Genomic DNA, 15,991 nt, shown 5'->3' with positions numbered 1-15,991 from the left:
TCTGTTATTCTGTATGCAAAGCTTTGTTCATTTTTTAATATACTATCTAATAAAATAGAAACTCCATAAAAAATAAACAATAATTATCCAGGACCCTTTCCCCAGCCCTGGTAGCCTCTGTTCAACTTTCTATGGCTTTGAATTTGTCTACTGTAGGTAACTCATCTAAGTGAATCATACAATATTTATTTTTTTGCGTATTATTTATTTCTTTCAGTATAATGTTTTCAAGGTTCTTCCATGTTGTAGCATGTGCCAGAATCTCACTCCTTTTTCAGGCTGACAATATTGCTTTGTATGTTTATTCATATTTTATTTATCCTTTTATATGTTGGTGGACATTGGGTAATTCATGTGTTGTGACCCTTGTGAATTAATGCTACTATGAATGTTGGTGTTCAAGTGTCTTGGGACCTCCTTTCAATCCCTTTGATTTCACCCTCACAAGTGGAATTATTGGGACCTATAACAGTTCTCTAGCTTTTGAGGAATTTCCAAATTATTCACCACAGCAATGCACAAGGATTCTAACCACTCACCATCTTCACCAATATTTGGTATCCCCCCCTTATGTATAAGGGCATATTAATGGGTAAAATTAAATTTCATATTTTGTTTCAATGTATATTTCCCTAAAGATTTATGATATTAGCCATCTATGTGCTCTGCACAATTCCATATCTATTTCAAGTCCTTTGTTCATTTTTGAATCAGTTTGGTTTTTTGTTGCTGTTAAATTGGAGGAACTCGTTATATATTCTGGATACCAACCTCTATCTGGCAAGTGCTTCACAGACATTTCTGCCGACTCTGAGGGGTTCTTTTCATTCACTTGATAGTGACTTTTGATATTCAAAAGTTTTTAAACTGGGGACTAGTGTTGGAGCACAGTAGGTTAAGCTACTGCCTGCCATGCCAGCATCCCATATGAGTGCCAGTTTGAGTGCTGGCTACTCTACTTCAGATCCAACTCCCTGCTAAGGCACCTGGGAAAGCATTGAAGATGACTTGAGTGCTTGGGTCCTGGTCACTCATGTGGCAGACCCAGATGGAGCTCCAAGTTCCTGGTTTTGGCCTGGCCTAGTCCAGGCTGATGCAGTCATTTGGGGAATAAATCAGCAGATGGAAGATGTTTCTCTACCTCCTCCTTTTTTTTTTTTTTTCTGTAACTCTGTCTTTTAAATAAATAAATCTTTTTAAAAAAAGTTTTTACATTTAATTAAGTCCAATTTATGTATTTTGTTATTGTTGCCTATGCTTTTGGTACCATATTCAAGAAATCATTGCAAAATCCAATGCCATGAAGATCCCCCTCTATGTTTCTTTAAGGGTTGCATAGCTTTAGTGCTGATACTTAGGTCTTTGATCCATTTTGGATTAATTCCTGTTAATGGCATAAAGCAAGGACCCAGTTTCATTCTTTTATATTTGGGTATTCAATTTTCCTAACAATTTTTGTTGAAAAGACTATCCTTTTCTCATTGTCATCTAATTATTTTTAACAATGAACAGTGAAGGGCATTTTCTCATCTTGAATAAAAATGAGTAAACCAAAAATTGCTTTATCCATATTTATAGACTACAGAGCATGGAATTCCTGAACATATGGGATTATCACAAAATGCAGATATTATAGGATCTTTGCTTCAATAATTTAAGTTATTTGACTAAAATAAGTAAATTTTATCAATAAAATATGTCATTTTCAGTGGTATTTAAAATATTATAACTAAATTGTAAAGTTGCTGATGACTGTCTATGAAAAGGGGCTTGAGTTACTGCTCACCTTTTTAAGGAAAATGCAAAGGTGCTAATGTGGAAATGATTAAGAATATAATAATAATGTGTATAATTTGCCAAGAAAAAGCTTGTGCAGACAAGCAGCTATCATGAGAACTGTACAGCTTGAATAATCTACATTTCCCTATTAAACAGACGAGCGTTAAACCTTAAAAATTTTCAATTGCAAGCAGTAACAGCTACATTTTCAAGATGGTTAAGTCAAAAATATTTTGAAAGGTTAAACTCTATGGCAACAGAATCAGTATTGAAAATAAAACTGTACATTTGTTTTATAAACCAATTATCACTATTAATAAAATAATGAATTCATATCAATACATGCTTATTTTCCCTGGCAGATAAGAAGTTAAAACACGAGAATCAATTTTTAAACTTTATACAACAGCTATTCTGGAAGAAATTATTGCTAACTAAAATATTATTTATTAAAAATAATCACAACTGCTTCTTTTTATAAATTTTCATAGTGCTATATGATATTATGAAATATTTGTTGAACTCTTTATTAAAGTCATTCAGCTTAGGACTATTATATAAATTAAATATATTATCTCCCAAATTAGTAAATGAAACATTAAGTTGGAAAAAATAAGTTGGAGAAAATTAGGGGAAATTTTTTTGGTAAAGATCAATAAATGTAAACTTACACCTGGAGACTGTATTTTTGTCTTTGCATTGAAGTCATATTTTATATGCAGACAGAAAGAAATAATTATACCCCATGAGTTGTTTACTCAAAATTCCTTCTTCCCTGAGACTTAGTGAACAGCTTATAAATAATGATCAGATACATTTATAAATCATGACAAATGAAGTCCGAGGAACAGAAGCTGGTAATATAAGCTTGGGTCCTATGACTAATCAGACCTGTTAACTTAATCAAGCTTATTTGAGTATCAGGATTGAAAGAGGAGGAAAAAAAATCAAGCTAGATTAAAAAGTTATCACTTCCATAATTGAAAATAAATTATTTAAATGTAAAATTAAATAAGATAAGATTAGGTTGTCCTAAGTTTATTTTTGAAACTTTTTAAATGTACTCCAACAACACAAACCTATGGTGAAGGAATCTTTAAAATGTTACCTGAGAAATAAAAGTACAATACATAAATTACAATACGATTCTTCATTGTGGAGAAGTAAAGAAACTTTCCCTGAGTGGTTGAAAATTGTTCATCTCATTTTTATTTATCCATTAGTTATTACGACAACATCATTATCAAAGGAAAACTGGCACTATGAGATTTAATCTCTGGGATATACATGCAAGAGAAGAAATATCCAGTAGAGAAAGATTAACAAGCAAAATAGTTCAAGTTCCTTAAAACAGATAGCACAGTGCATTTTAGCTTACATTTATCAACACCATTTCTATGTGTCGTCTGAGTAGCTGTTTTAAAGTGAATGCAAAATGAAAAGAGCACAGTAGCAGGCTTATGCTCTTACAGATTTTAAAACAATGAAATGCTATGTTTAATAATAGGTAAGAGCTAATATTTCATCATTTTAAACCATGAGTCAACAGATATTTAAGAGTCCAGGAGCTGGTATGATTTACTCGAATGTTTTATAATTAACATCAGAGAAATCCACTAATAGGAACACTTGAAAGATAAGTTCAATACTTTCTGTTCTATATCAATTTATACCTTCCTAGTACATTAACTCTTGTATATTTTTCTGTAGAGCTTCCTGGCAATTTTTGTCCCTCCACTGGTATACAACATCTGGCACCCCATGGTTCACAGTTCTATGATAATGCACGGCTCTTAGAAAACCCTGAGTCATTCTCCTTGGGGCTTCTGAGATTATCTCAGCGTGGATGACTATCCAATGTATATCTTTTTTTTTTAACTTTTATTTAATGAATATAAATTTCCAAAGTACGGCTTATGGATTACAACGGCTTCCCCCCAATAACGTCCCTCCCACCCGCAACCCTCCCCTTTCCCATTCCCTCTCCCCTTCCATTCATATGAGGATTCATTTTCGATTCTCTTTATATACAGAAGATCAGTTTAGCATACATTAAGTAAAGATTTCAGCAGTTTGCTCCCACACAGAAACATAAAGTGAAAAATAATAGATGATTTTTTAAATGATGATGAAATCAGATCAGACCTATTGTCATGTTTAATCCCAGTGAGAGTCAAGTTGGGAATTGATAATTTCTTCTTGTATATCTTTAGCATTCACCTCTGTTCCACAACTCAGGACAGTCTTCTAGCATTCCTATGCATTTCCATTGTTTGTATCACATTCAATTCAAAAGGAATCTAAGTAAAAATCGTCACCCTTCTTCCCACTCTCCTTTCCCTTTTGGCCTCATTAAATTTACTACCAAGTTCTAAACACCCAGACTCCAAACAAACTTCAAGAGTTAACTTTTACCTAGAAAATGACTAATTTCCATTTATACTTTGTACTCTTTCTGTCCGGCCATGGTCTTTCCTCCCATTATCATCAGTCTGGGGTTGTTTCTCCTAATTCACTCATGCCTCCAGTTTTGCTCTGCTTACCACATCCCTGAAAATGCTAATGAAACTCAGCCTTGCAAGTTGATCCAACATATTTGCTCATACTGTTTTAGTGGAGCTTGGAAGCATTGTGCAGAGAGTTCTCAGTAAGTTCTGGGTCAAATTAAAAAATGATGGTGACTATAAGGATAAATATAAAGGTCTCCATATGGACGAGGCAAAACATTAAGTACACAAATATTAGGAGAACAGAAGCTGGCAGACTAGCAATTCATGTATTATTTTACTCTCTTTTCAAAGTATAGGATTTAAATTCACTCTAAATTCACTAAGCATCATTGCAAAATAAAGCTGCCCACAAATAAAGTTAATAGACTTCCTATGTCCAGAAAAATATCTTCACTTTACTGTATCCTGAGCAGAATTCCTCTGAAAAAATGTTGCAAGTTTGGGGAGCTCTTCTAAAAATATAAATATCAATGGAAGGTCTTCAATGAAGTGTTATTAGAATAGAAGGATATATGCTCTGCCTAAAGACTCAGAGGGCTCATAGAAATTCTCTTGAAATATTCAATGGCTATCATGTAGAAGACAAATTGAAAGTATTTTGTAGACTCCAGAGGATACAATAAAATGTTTGCAAATCTTTTGTCTCAATATGAATCACAAGTTGGTAATAGTTGTAACTAACTCTTGGTTTCTATAGCCTCTGTCACACAATTATGTGGCTGCATTGGTAGAAAAGCTTCAGGTCAACACCTGTGAGGAATCTTATTTCGATGATACGAGATTGGGGGGCATCTTCACGACAGAATGGGATTTCTGCAATCTCTTTTCTCATACTTCAGCTACCGAGATTTAGCTTTTTTTTTTCTTTTTTTTTTTTTTTTCATTTTTTGACAGGCAGAGAGGATAGTGAGAGAGAGAGACAGAGAGAAAGGTCTTCCTTTGCCATTGGTTCACCCTCCAATGGCCACCGCGGCCGGCGTGCTGCGGCCGGCGCACCACGCTGATCCGAAGGCAGGAGCCAGGTGCTTCTCCTGGTCTCCCATGGGGTGCAGGGCCCAAGCACCTGGGCCATCCTCCACTGCACTCCCTGGCCACAGCAGAGAGCTGGCCTGGAAGAGGGGCAACCTGGACAGAATCCGGCGCCCCGACCGGGACTAGAACCCGGTGTGCCGGCGCTGCAAGGTGGAGGATTAGCCTAGTGAGCCGTGGCGCCGGCTGAGATTTAGCTTTTTACAAGATCATTCCTTAAAATATCAGAACAGAAACCAGCAAAGCATGCTCATCCACACCAAATATTCAGAAATGCATTTCCCAGGATTTTTCTTCTTTTACCTTTCTGAAACTGTTTCATAAAAATATTATTTTCCTTCTATAGATAATTTAATGTCGTAGTTTCTCTCTTCACAGCGCCCAGTGTTCTCTTTTCCTAAGGCTAACATTTGTCCAGAATGTAAGGGCAGCTTGAGCAACTTTTTCTGTCATTTCATTGCAGGTATACAAACAGAGACTAGTATTTTTTTTTCCTCAAATTCACTGTAGAGGGAAGTCTTTCAAAGTGCTCCACTTGAGAGTGATCTGGACAGGACCTCTTCAGCATTTGGATCATCCTACTGATTCAGCTAATCCAACTGGCTAGAGAGAGATGATCCTCTCCCTCCCTGCTGTGTGCGGCGGGTTCTGAAAGGTCTGAGCAGACCACGTTGTCAGACCAAGAATAAGCGAACAGATAAATAACTGACCTAAATTAAATGGTATGAGGCAGTTATGCTTCCCTGCTGGAACTGCCTGTTTGGTCAGCACTTAGACCCGGAGCACTTTAATGCCCTTATCAAAATGAAGATTATAGAATACAGTCTAGCATAAATCTTATTTGCATCTTCTGACTTGTCAAGTGTGGACTATTCATCTTCCTTTAACCCAGTAACAAATGAGGCTCTTCCAGTTGCAGCTTTTGCCCTGAAAGGCCTTCCACTATGCTCATCATTTATCTCAGTCCACCTTTTCCCACATAATTTGGGTTAAGTTCTGTTTTTACCAGAAAATCATTTCTAATTACCCCTAAACATCACATCTATAACCTCTTTCACTTAAAAAAATTCTCTGCCTTTATTCTATCCCCTTTAGATCTAATTTTCTTACATTTTTAAAAAATTTCCATGCCTTCTTCTCATAGTGCAACTTACCATTTCCCTTCAGTCTTTGCCCTTTTTTTTTCTCTCTTTCCATTTCAGTCTTTTTACACTCTTATAACTGACATTAATTGAGCTCTTTATAACTGTATTAGAATCCAAAACTATAGACATAAGATACAATGTGTCCTCTAGAAATACCCAGTCTATTGGGAAGAAGATACAAATGCCTGACAAACTCAATTGAATGTGTGAAAAGTACTTCAGTGGAGGTGAGCAACAAGCACTAATCAAGTCCAGCTTCTAGATCTCTAATCTCTGCTCTCCACCCAGTTTGGTAACAGGTAGATTTATGCACAGCTTTCTGGAGTATACTTCTTTCCCTTTCTGCTAATATTGCACAATCACAACCTGGTAACTGTCCCTACGTATATGGTCGTAACACTGAACTGGAGACAAGTTAGAATGGATCTTTACAATTTGACTATGAATGGAAAAACTGTTATGTGCACCTATTCATAGAGTTAAGGAAGAAGATTTAAAAATGATTGAGACTATAGAATGTTTTTATGCTTTTAGAAAGGTGGAGTAGCAAATACAGCAATGATTATTTATCTGATGTCTATGTACTTTAAAAAAAAATACTGTTTGTTCACTTTTCAGGATGGCAATTGGGTTTGTTTGGGTTCTTTTAGGAAGCCGGTACCAAAACAGAATTAATCCTGCAAGGGATTTAATGAAGGAAATGTCTGTGAAGCATAAAGGAGGAGAGCAAGAGTAGGCACAGAGTCTTTTGGTTAGAGTCAGGATTGACCTCTACGAATAAGGAGAAGGAGGGAAAATAGGGCAGAAAGAGCCTTAGGTTGCAGCCTATGCCTCAGGAATTTTTGCCAGACTGAGAAATAGATGTGAGTGGCATCAGTGAATACTGAAATGTGTGTTTTTCTCATTTAACTAATTGTAAATGAGAAAGCAAACAACTAGGAAGATATGTAGTTGGAGTGCAATTGATAAAGGACATAGACATAGATGTAGACAAAGAGCTAAGCAATGATTTTGAAATTTGCATTTGTCAGAATTAGAAGTGGAGCCTCAGTCAGAAAAAGCTGGATTCCTTTTTAAAATACCTGATTTATATTTTTTTCAGAACCTATCAGGCCATGTTACATTGGACATATGTCAGATAAATTTTTCCTGGATGGGCAACTGTATAATCCTAAACATTATTATTAATTTTTATTTTAAGTACCTCCCATATTATCTCTTTATATATTTTTTCTTGCAGGGAAGAAGGTATTTCAAGAAGTTCATGGAACAAGGAATTGAAAATAAAGTTCGTTTTACTGAAAAAAAATTTGAAATCCATGCATAAATTTTCCATGATATGAATTGGCCATAAACACTTTGGAGAATCATCATATATATGTATTTCAAAAAAATTGTACCCAAATAACCTTATATTTAGTTCAATTTTTCCAAGAACATTTTGAAGTACTGTCATATAATCACAGGTCTGACTTACTGTGTCAGTTGTGACTTCATGAAGCTAGGATGCTGATTCATTCTTCTCTCCAAGAATTTGTAAAGTATGCATACATTTTTAACATTTACTTGCCCTTTTATCCACAATTCTCTTCAGAAAAATCATTAAATGAGAAGTTTAGAAATAACATGAAATGCATTTATTGTCAAAGTGCTTTGCAAATATCAAATGAAGAGTCAGTGCTGCATGCATGGCCTTAAAATTCTGAAGGCAATCCTTTGGTTTTTCCATTTGAATGCACATCTAGTACATAGAATCTAGCATTTTGGTATTGCAGGAAATCATAAAAGATACAAAAGGAAAATATTTTACTGGATAATATTTTACTTGTTAAGAAGTGTCAGAAAATACAGTAATCGTCTTTAATGATTCGTAAGACCCTGGCAGAAGAAAGATTTCAGGGCAACAGATGGTTTATTCTGATCTTGAAGAGTGGAAAATGAGTTAGAATACCAAATATGAAGGGACTTCTAAAACCTTAAATGTATATTTGAGGGAAATTAAATATGGATTTAAACATTTTTGTGCTAAAATAAACATCTTTTAATTCCATTTTTCCATGAACTTTTTTGAAGACTTTTCATACAGTGTGATGTAGAACATTGAACATAATATATGTATGGAAATGGAATATACAGAATAAACAAGAGAGTATAGTTAACTCCAGCTAGCTCATCATCAAGAAGAACACACATCACTTCCTAGATTGTAACTAGCAGTATTGACTCTAAAACTCCAAATCTTAAGTTTCTATCATAGTTTCTGAAAGTATTAAACTTCTTCATATATAAAGACCATTATTTAATCCCCTGATGTAATCTGGCATTTTATTTATTTTATTTTATTTTATTTTATTTTATTTTATTTTATTTTATTTTATTTTATTTTTTGACAGGCAGAGTGGACAGTGAGAGAGAGAGACAGAGAGAAAGGTCTTCCTTTTGCCATTGGTTCACCCTCCAATGGCCGCCGCGGCGGCTGGCGCACCACGCTGATCCGAAGGCAGGAGCCAGCTGCTTCCTCCTGGTCTCCCATGTGGGTGCGGGGTCCAAGGACTTGGGCCATCTCCACTGCACTCCCTGGCCACAGCAGAGAGCTGGCCTGGAAGATGGGCAACCGGGAAAGAATCCGGCACCCTGACTGGGACTAGAACACTATTTCTGGCATCATATTGTATTCTCTAGTATCCTGTGCTGTTTTCTGATTAAATAATATTTCACTATGAAAATTTATCAGCTGAAAGTAGGCTTTTATAACTATTTTGAGTGATCAATTAATAAAATTTACCTAGAAGAAGACATTACAGGGCACAGCTTCAAGCAAAAGAATCAATGTGTAGGCTTTGTTTTGAATCCAACACAAGATAATAGTCCAACATCCTGGATAAGTATCCACACACTCAGGTCATAGAGAAGAGGATAACAGAATTTCAGCTGTTCCATTTCCTCACAGGTCTAGGTTAAGTACATTCATTAAAATACATCTTGTTTTTTGAAGGCAACTTACGATGTACTCTTTTCTACCATGCATTATGTATCATGGTATGTACAGGAAAGAAAATCATAGGACGTGATGATACCTTTCAAAAAGAGACTAGATGGACGAATATGATTTGTGTAACTATGCTTTTTAATGGAGGAGGTGAGGTGGTTGTCAATTTTGATTTGATTGATGGTTCTCTATTTTCCTCCTTAATTGGCCAGAATTTCCTGGCTATGGTAATACTGGGCTATCTAAAACATCAATCACTCGAGAAAATCATACCCCATATATTGCACAGCTTTCCTTGGCTTATTGAAAAAATAAAATGAGAAATGTTTTATGTCAAAGTATATCATATATATGCATATATATGTATATATAATTCATATCTACACACACAGAGAGACACACAGAGGAAGAGATATTTTCCTAAAACATGTTTGCTTTTTTAATCTATAAACTAATATTTTGATAGATTCAAGAGCAGTGCATAAAAACCCCTGGTGACATTTGTATCAACTCCTTTTACACAAAGTATCTGACTTAAAATTATTAGTAGTTTGTTCAATAAGGGTCAAATGATCTTATAAAACTAAAAAAAGAGGCTTTGTGGGTTCCAGTAGCTTGGGCACTCTATCTAAAGTGTCTATGTCCATAAATCACAATCACTAACTAGAATTATTCATTTTGGAAATGATTATCACAGAACTTTTAATTATTTGGAAATATATATCACTATATATTTCGAAGTAATAGTCAATAAATATTAATACATGAAATTCAACTTTTCTGTTTTATATAAGAAATTACATGGAAAATAAAGAACTAGAGTCCAGCATTTTGGGAGATCTGGTAAAGCTCCTGCCTGTGATGCTAGCATCTCATATGGGCACTGGTTTGCTTCCCAGTTGCTCCACTTATGATCCAGCTTCCTGTTAATGGCCTGAGGACAGCAATGGAAAATGGCCCAAGTATTTGGGCACCTGCCACACACATGGGAGGTGGTGAAGAAGCTCCTGGCTCCTGGCCTTGTCCTGGCCCAGTGCTGAGCATTCAGCCATCTGGGGAATGAACCAGTGGATGAAGATTCTCTCTCTCTCTCTCTCTCTTTCTCTTTCTCTCTCTCTCCAGCTCTTCGGTTTCAAATAAATAAATAAATATTTAAAAGAAAAAAGGAAAACATAAAATTAATTACTATAAATTTCCCTGTTGTGAGATTTGCCTATCAAAGGTCATAGATGAATTTAGTGTTTCAATCAATCAGTTGTTCATTGCCAATATTAGGGGGAAAAAAAAACATGCATCTGCATCAATACACATTTACCACTTCAAAATAAGATGAACACCGGTGTCAGCTAAGTGCAAAGCAAATTACTCTGCTCAGTCGTAACACAATTATATTTCAAGATAAGAAAAAGAAAGAAGAATTTGACAATTTTATTTAATTAAAGAGACATTACCTTTATGTTTTATTTATACCAACTCATATTTGTTTATTTTTATACCCTATCTGCTTTTGAAAAACATTGTAGTCTATATACAAAATAGAACAATTTCCATATGATATTCAGGACCTATAAATAGCCTGGGGCGGGCGGTAGATCATGTTTCCAAACATCTACACTAAACACAGTAACCTGGCCTACTTTTTTTTTTTTTTTTTTTTTTTTTTTTTGACAGGCAGAGTGGATAGTGAGAGAGAGAGACAGAGAAAGGTTTTCTTTTTTGCTGTTGGTTCACCCTCCAATGGCTGCCATGGCTGGCGCACTGCGGCCGGCGCACCACGCTGATCCGAAGGCAGGAGCCAGGTGCTTCTCTTGGTCTCCCATGGGGTGCAGAGCCCAAGCACCTGGGCCATCCTCCACTGCACTCCCTGGCCACAGCAGAGAGCTGGCCTGGAAGAGGGGCAACCGGGACAGAATCCGGCACCCTGACGGGGACTAGAACCCGGTGTGCTGGCGCCGCAGGCGGAGGATTAGCCTAGTGAGCCACGGTGCCGGCCATCCTGGCCTACTTTCAAACTCTCTTTGCTATCATCTTTTTTAGAAAATGTTTTTATTATTTTTTTAAACTATTTTGTTGCCCATGTTACTTATTTTTATTTATTAGAAAGGCAATGAAAGATACAGAGACAGATAGATCTTCCATCTGCTCATTCACTTCCCAAATGCTCCCAAGAGCCAGGGTTGAGCCAAACCAAACTCAGGGGCCCAGAACTCATTCCAAGTAACTCACATGGGTGGCAGGAACTGAAGTATTGTGCATCACCTTCAACCTCCTAGAGTGTGCATAAGCAGGAAGCTGCTATTGGAAGAAGGGGTGGTGACCCATGCATCTCTAGAAGTGTCCTCGCCACTATGCCAAACATCCAAATCTGCTGCTTCCTACAGAATCTTTCCTCTTAATGCCTAGAGTTAGCCTGATTAAACTAAAACCTTCACAATAATTCTTATCCAAAGACACTGTTTTAGGAATCCAGGCTTTAGCCAGGAGGCATGACATGCCTATGGAACTATTAGTATTGGTAGAATTGAGAGTAAAGTTAGAGCCAAGTGAGGATGGAAACCATAAACATACTCAAGGGAATGACGTATTACACAGTTGAGAAAGAGGCCCCCCTCCTTCTCATACTAAATGCAACTAAAGAAGCATATTGTCCTGGACCTCGTTTTCCAGTAAACTAGCTGGAGATTTCCTCCATCAACGTCTGTACTTCATGAATTTGACAATCCCCCAGTTTCCTGACTATCGTCATTCTCACTCTTCAAGAGCAATCTTTATTGTACAAAATAGGGTACTCAATATGCTTTTGTTTACAGTTTCCTGTAATTTCCATCAGAGCCCTTGGTAAACCTTGCAATGCCCAGTCGCAAATAAGAAACTAAGCACTAAGAGGGTAAGTACTTAACTGCAAACACACTGCAAATGAGAAGCACAACCAAGGTTTGAAAGCAGGGTGTCTAATCCAGCTGCGGCATTGAGCATTCCACAGGGACAAGAAGCAAAGCAGAATCGGGATGCTCCGACAGACGCTATTGTAGGAATAGACACCCCAGGTACCCACTGCTGTGATTTTGTATTCCACAGCTTCCTCCATCGCTCTGTGGAGTCCTTCACCCACCCATTCTCATTCAACAGCTTCCCACTGCCTCCTTGCTCTACTCCCGCTTCAGATTTCGATTCATTCTTTCTCTTCCATGACTGGAAACCATAGCTCAAAAACGTGCTCATTATGGAGAGTTTATTGACTATGGCATCTTCTTCAAAGAAATCCTCACCAAAAACAACTTTCCATTTAATTAGCCATCAAATTTATCTCAAGAACAGAATCATTTTCAAAAAGCTGGTGTACTCTACTCACATCCTCCCACTGCTATGAATACCAGGATGCATGTAACGTATTAAGGGAAAGAAGAGATTTTTTTTTTGTTATAATTCTCGTAAAGAAGATAATACTCCATGCTGCACAATTTTTCTCATAGACCTTTGTTGTATTATGTACATTATTTGTTTAAACATATCGATTAATACAAATTAGATGATATTCAATTGTTCTTAGAATGTTTGCTTTTCAAGCAACAAGTTCAGTAGAATCTTTTTCAGAATCACATCTCCAATTTTAAGTTAAGTTGGATGTTGTTCAGTTTGTACAATCATAAGGCATCTCATTTATCAAACACCTTCTCTGCCCGCTACAGGAAAAGTGTTTCTTAAAGGGTATTTTCAGTGACAAAAGAAAGTCAATGTTCAACATAATTTTAAAAACTATATTCTCTATAGTAGGGGGAAAGAAAGGAATCATTCAAATAAATAGGTCTTAACAATGTGAACCTGCCCAAAATCAATTCTTCCCTGTGCTATTATTCATTCAATAGATTTTACTATATCGTAGCCCAACCTCATAAAACAAGGATGAACAAGTATTTACCAAAATATATCCATGATTAAGTTTTATTTATTTGTGGATGGCCATAGGACATGCACTTCTAAACATTAACAAATGGGCCATGTCTGGAATTCTCTCTCCTGCTGTCAGTTAATCTATACACTCTCCTCCCTGCTTTCCACACAAAGAATACACATTGCTTTTTGTCTTAGAAAACACAGATTTCATTGTTTCTTTGAGGGACTGGCCAATGTGGTTACAAAAAAAATGTTTGTATGTTACTAGGTATATAAGCTTTCCGTTTTCCTGTAGGAAAAGATCAATAGTCACTACATAAAAATTTAAAACTCCTGTATATCCAAGGTTAAAAAATAACATACTCAGGGCTAGCCTGTGGCACAGTGAGTTGAGCTGTGGCTTACAGGCTGGCATCCCATATCCAAACACTAGTTTGAGTCCTGGCCGCTCAGTTTCCTATCTAGCTCCCTTTAACGTGCCTGGGAAAGAGCAGACAATGGCTCAAATACCTGGGTCTCTGCCACTCAGGTAGGAGACCTGAATGGAGTCCCTTACTCCTGGCTTCTGCCTGCCTCAGCCCTGCCGTTGTAGCAATTTGGGGAGTGAATCAATAGATAGACTATTTCTCTCTTTCTTCCTCCCACCTCTGTCTGCCATTCAAATAAACAAATACATCTTAAAGTAATATAACTCATAAAAGATAATGTGTAAGAGGCCCTTCAAAAATATTGTAAAATGAAATTAAAAATAATTTTATGTGAAACACTTTATTGAAATTATTATTTTTTTTTTATTATTTTTGACAGGCAGAGTGGACAGTGAGAGAGAGAGACAGAGAGAGAAAGGTCTTCCTTTGCCGTTGGTTCACCCTCCAATGGCCGCCGCTGCAGCCGGCGCACCGCGCTGATCCGATGGCAGGAGCCAGGAGCCAGGTGCTTCTCCTGGTCTCCCATGGGGTGCAGGGCCCAAGCACCTGGGCCATCCTCCACTGCACTCCCTGGCCATAGCAGAGAGCTGGCCTGGAAGAGGGGCAACCGGGACAGAATCCGGCGCCCCAACCGGGACTAGAACCCAGTGTGCCGGCGCCGCAAGGTGGAGGATTAGCCTATTGAGCCACGGCGCCGGCCATTATTGAAATTATTTTTACAATAATTTTTTTCTTACAGTCTTTTACAAGATGTGTTTAGGATATTTCTTTAGGGTATTTTCAATAATCTGTAATTTCATATTTTCTTTAAGCTGTGTCTAAATTTTGTGACCTAAGTGTTGACAATCTTACTGATACAGGTGTTTTAGGTAAGATTTTATAACATAGTAGCACAAAATATCCAAAATTTCTCAATCTGCTTAAAATAATCAAATATTTGGCTTAATTACAATTTGATTATTGTATGAAGTCAATCAATTATACTAATAATGTAACATTCAGAAAATTTAAAATTTTATTATCTATCAAACTTTAGTTTTTGAGTGATGTGCATAGTAGACTTAAATATAGATTGCTGTGCTGAAATAAAATACCATACTACATCAAAAATTCATGAATAGGGTGAATAATTATTAAGCAGAGGTAGTTGAAATACTTGCAGATACTTTGCTGTATTTGATGAATAATTTACTCATCAATGCCTTGTTTTATTTAGGTAAATATGTAGTAACCATGAATTGGGAAGCAGAATAATGGTAAGAAAGTAATCTAATGTAAGATATTCAATAGGGCTCAATTCAGCACTCAGTACAGCTTTTAACATTATTCCCTCTCCCGCTGTATCTCTGTCTAAGAGATACGTTCACTGCTTATTGTCCAAAGTGACTCCCAGACCTGTCTTTGTGCTTGCTGCTTACACCTGATAGAGAGCTCTAGGCTGTCCTAGAATTAACTAAGCACTTTTCCTGCCACTACTACCCTCAGCCTACAATTTTCAGAAAAAGCTTTCAATAACAATTTCCCATGTTTATGTGAGTATTTTTGATTTTGTTAATGTTTTAGCTTATAACTTTTATTTCATAAATAAGGAATTAGGATTACTGTATGTAAATACAAGACATATATTTGCACAATTACTCTCTGATAGTTACACTGCAAAGTTACAGAATTAGTTCTTTTTTTTTTTTTTAAAGACTTTATTTGAAAGGCAGAATGACAAAGAAACTGGAAGATAGAGATGGAGGGAGAGACAAAGAGAGAGATACCATCTGTTTTTCACCCCTCCAAATGATCACAAAAGTCAGGATTGGGCCAGGCTGAAGGCAGGAGCTAGCGACTCCATCCAAGTCTCCCACATGGGTAGCAGAGACTCAAGAACTTGAGCTATCACTTGCTATTTCTCAATGTGCACAGTAGCAAAAAACTGAATTGGAGGAAGAAGGAGGACTTGACTTTAGGCACTCTGATATAGCATGTGGGTGTCTCGCAGTTATCTTAATACCTGTGTGTGGGGAGCAAACCGGACTAGACTGAGTTACTGGAATTAAGACTTATTCTATGCATCTGCTCTCCCACAATATGGCGCTGGGAGAGAAGTAAACAGCTTCCGCACAGCTGCCTCCAGTTCAACCAATAAACTGTAGGACTTGCTCCTGATTGGAGAGCAGCGTACTCGGCGTGTGGGCAGCCGAGTTAGGATTGGCGGAGGAGGACTAT

At 36.9% G+C, this 15,991-nt stretch overlaps 1 protein-coding gene and 1 long non-coding RNA gene across 5 annotated transcripts in view; both read right to left on the bottom strand.

The window, feature by feature from the left end:
• Nucleotides 1-15,991, bottom strand: part of CADM2 (cell adhesion molecule 2) — a 1,119,939-nt gene that overhangs the window by 675,068 nt on the left and 428,880 nt on the right. The gene's annotated exons all lie outside the window — the stretch shown is intronic.
• LOC127493990 (uncharacterized) overlaps nt 6,368-15,991 on the bottom strand; it is a 28,330-nt gene continuing 18,706 nt past the window's right edge. The window contains exon 2 of the long non-coding RNA XR_007924683.2: nt 6,368-15,776. This is a non-coding gene — a long non-coding RNA (uncharacterized lncRNA). The remainder of the gene's footprint in view (nt 15,777-15,991) is intronic.

This window comes from Oryctolagus cuniculus, chromosome 4, assembly GCF_964237555.1.
Source record: "Oryctolagus cuniculus chromosome 4, mOryCun1.1, whole genome shotgun sequence".
Classification (NCBI taxonomy): Eukaryota; Metazoa; Chordata; class Mammalia; order Lagomorpha; family Leporidae; genus Oryctolagus; species Oryctolagus cuniculus.
This window is presented reverse-complemented; position numbering and strand designations above follow the sequence as displayed.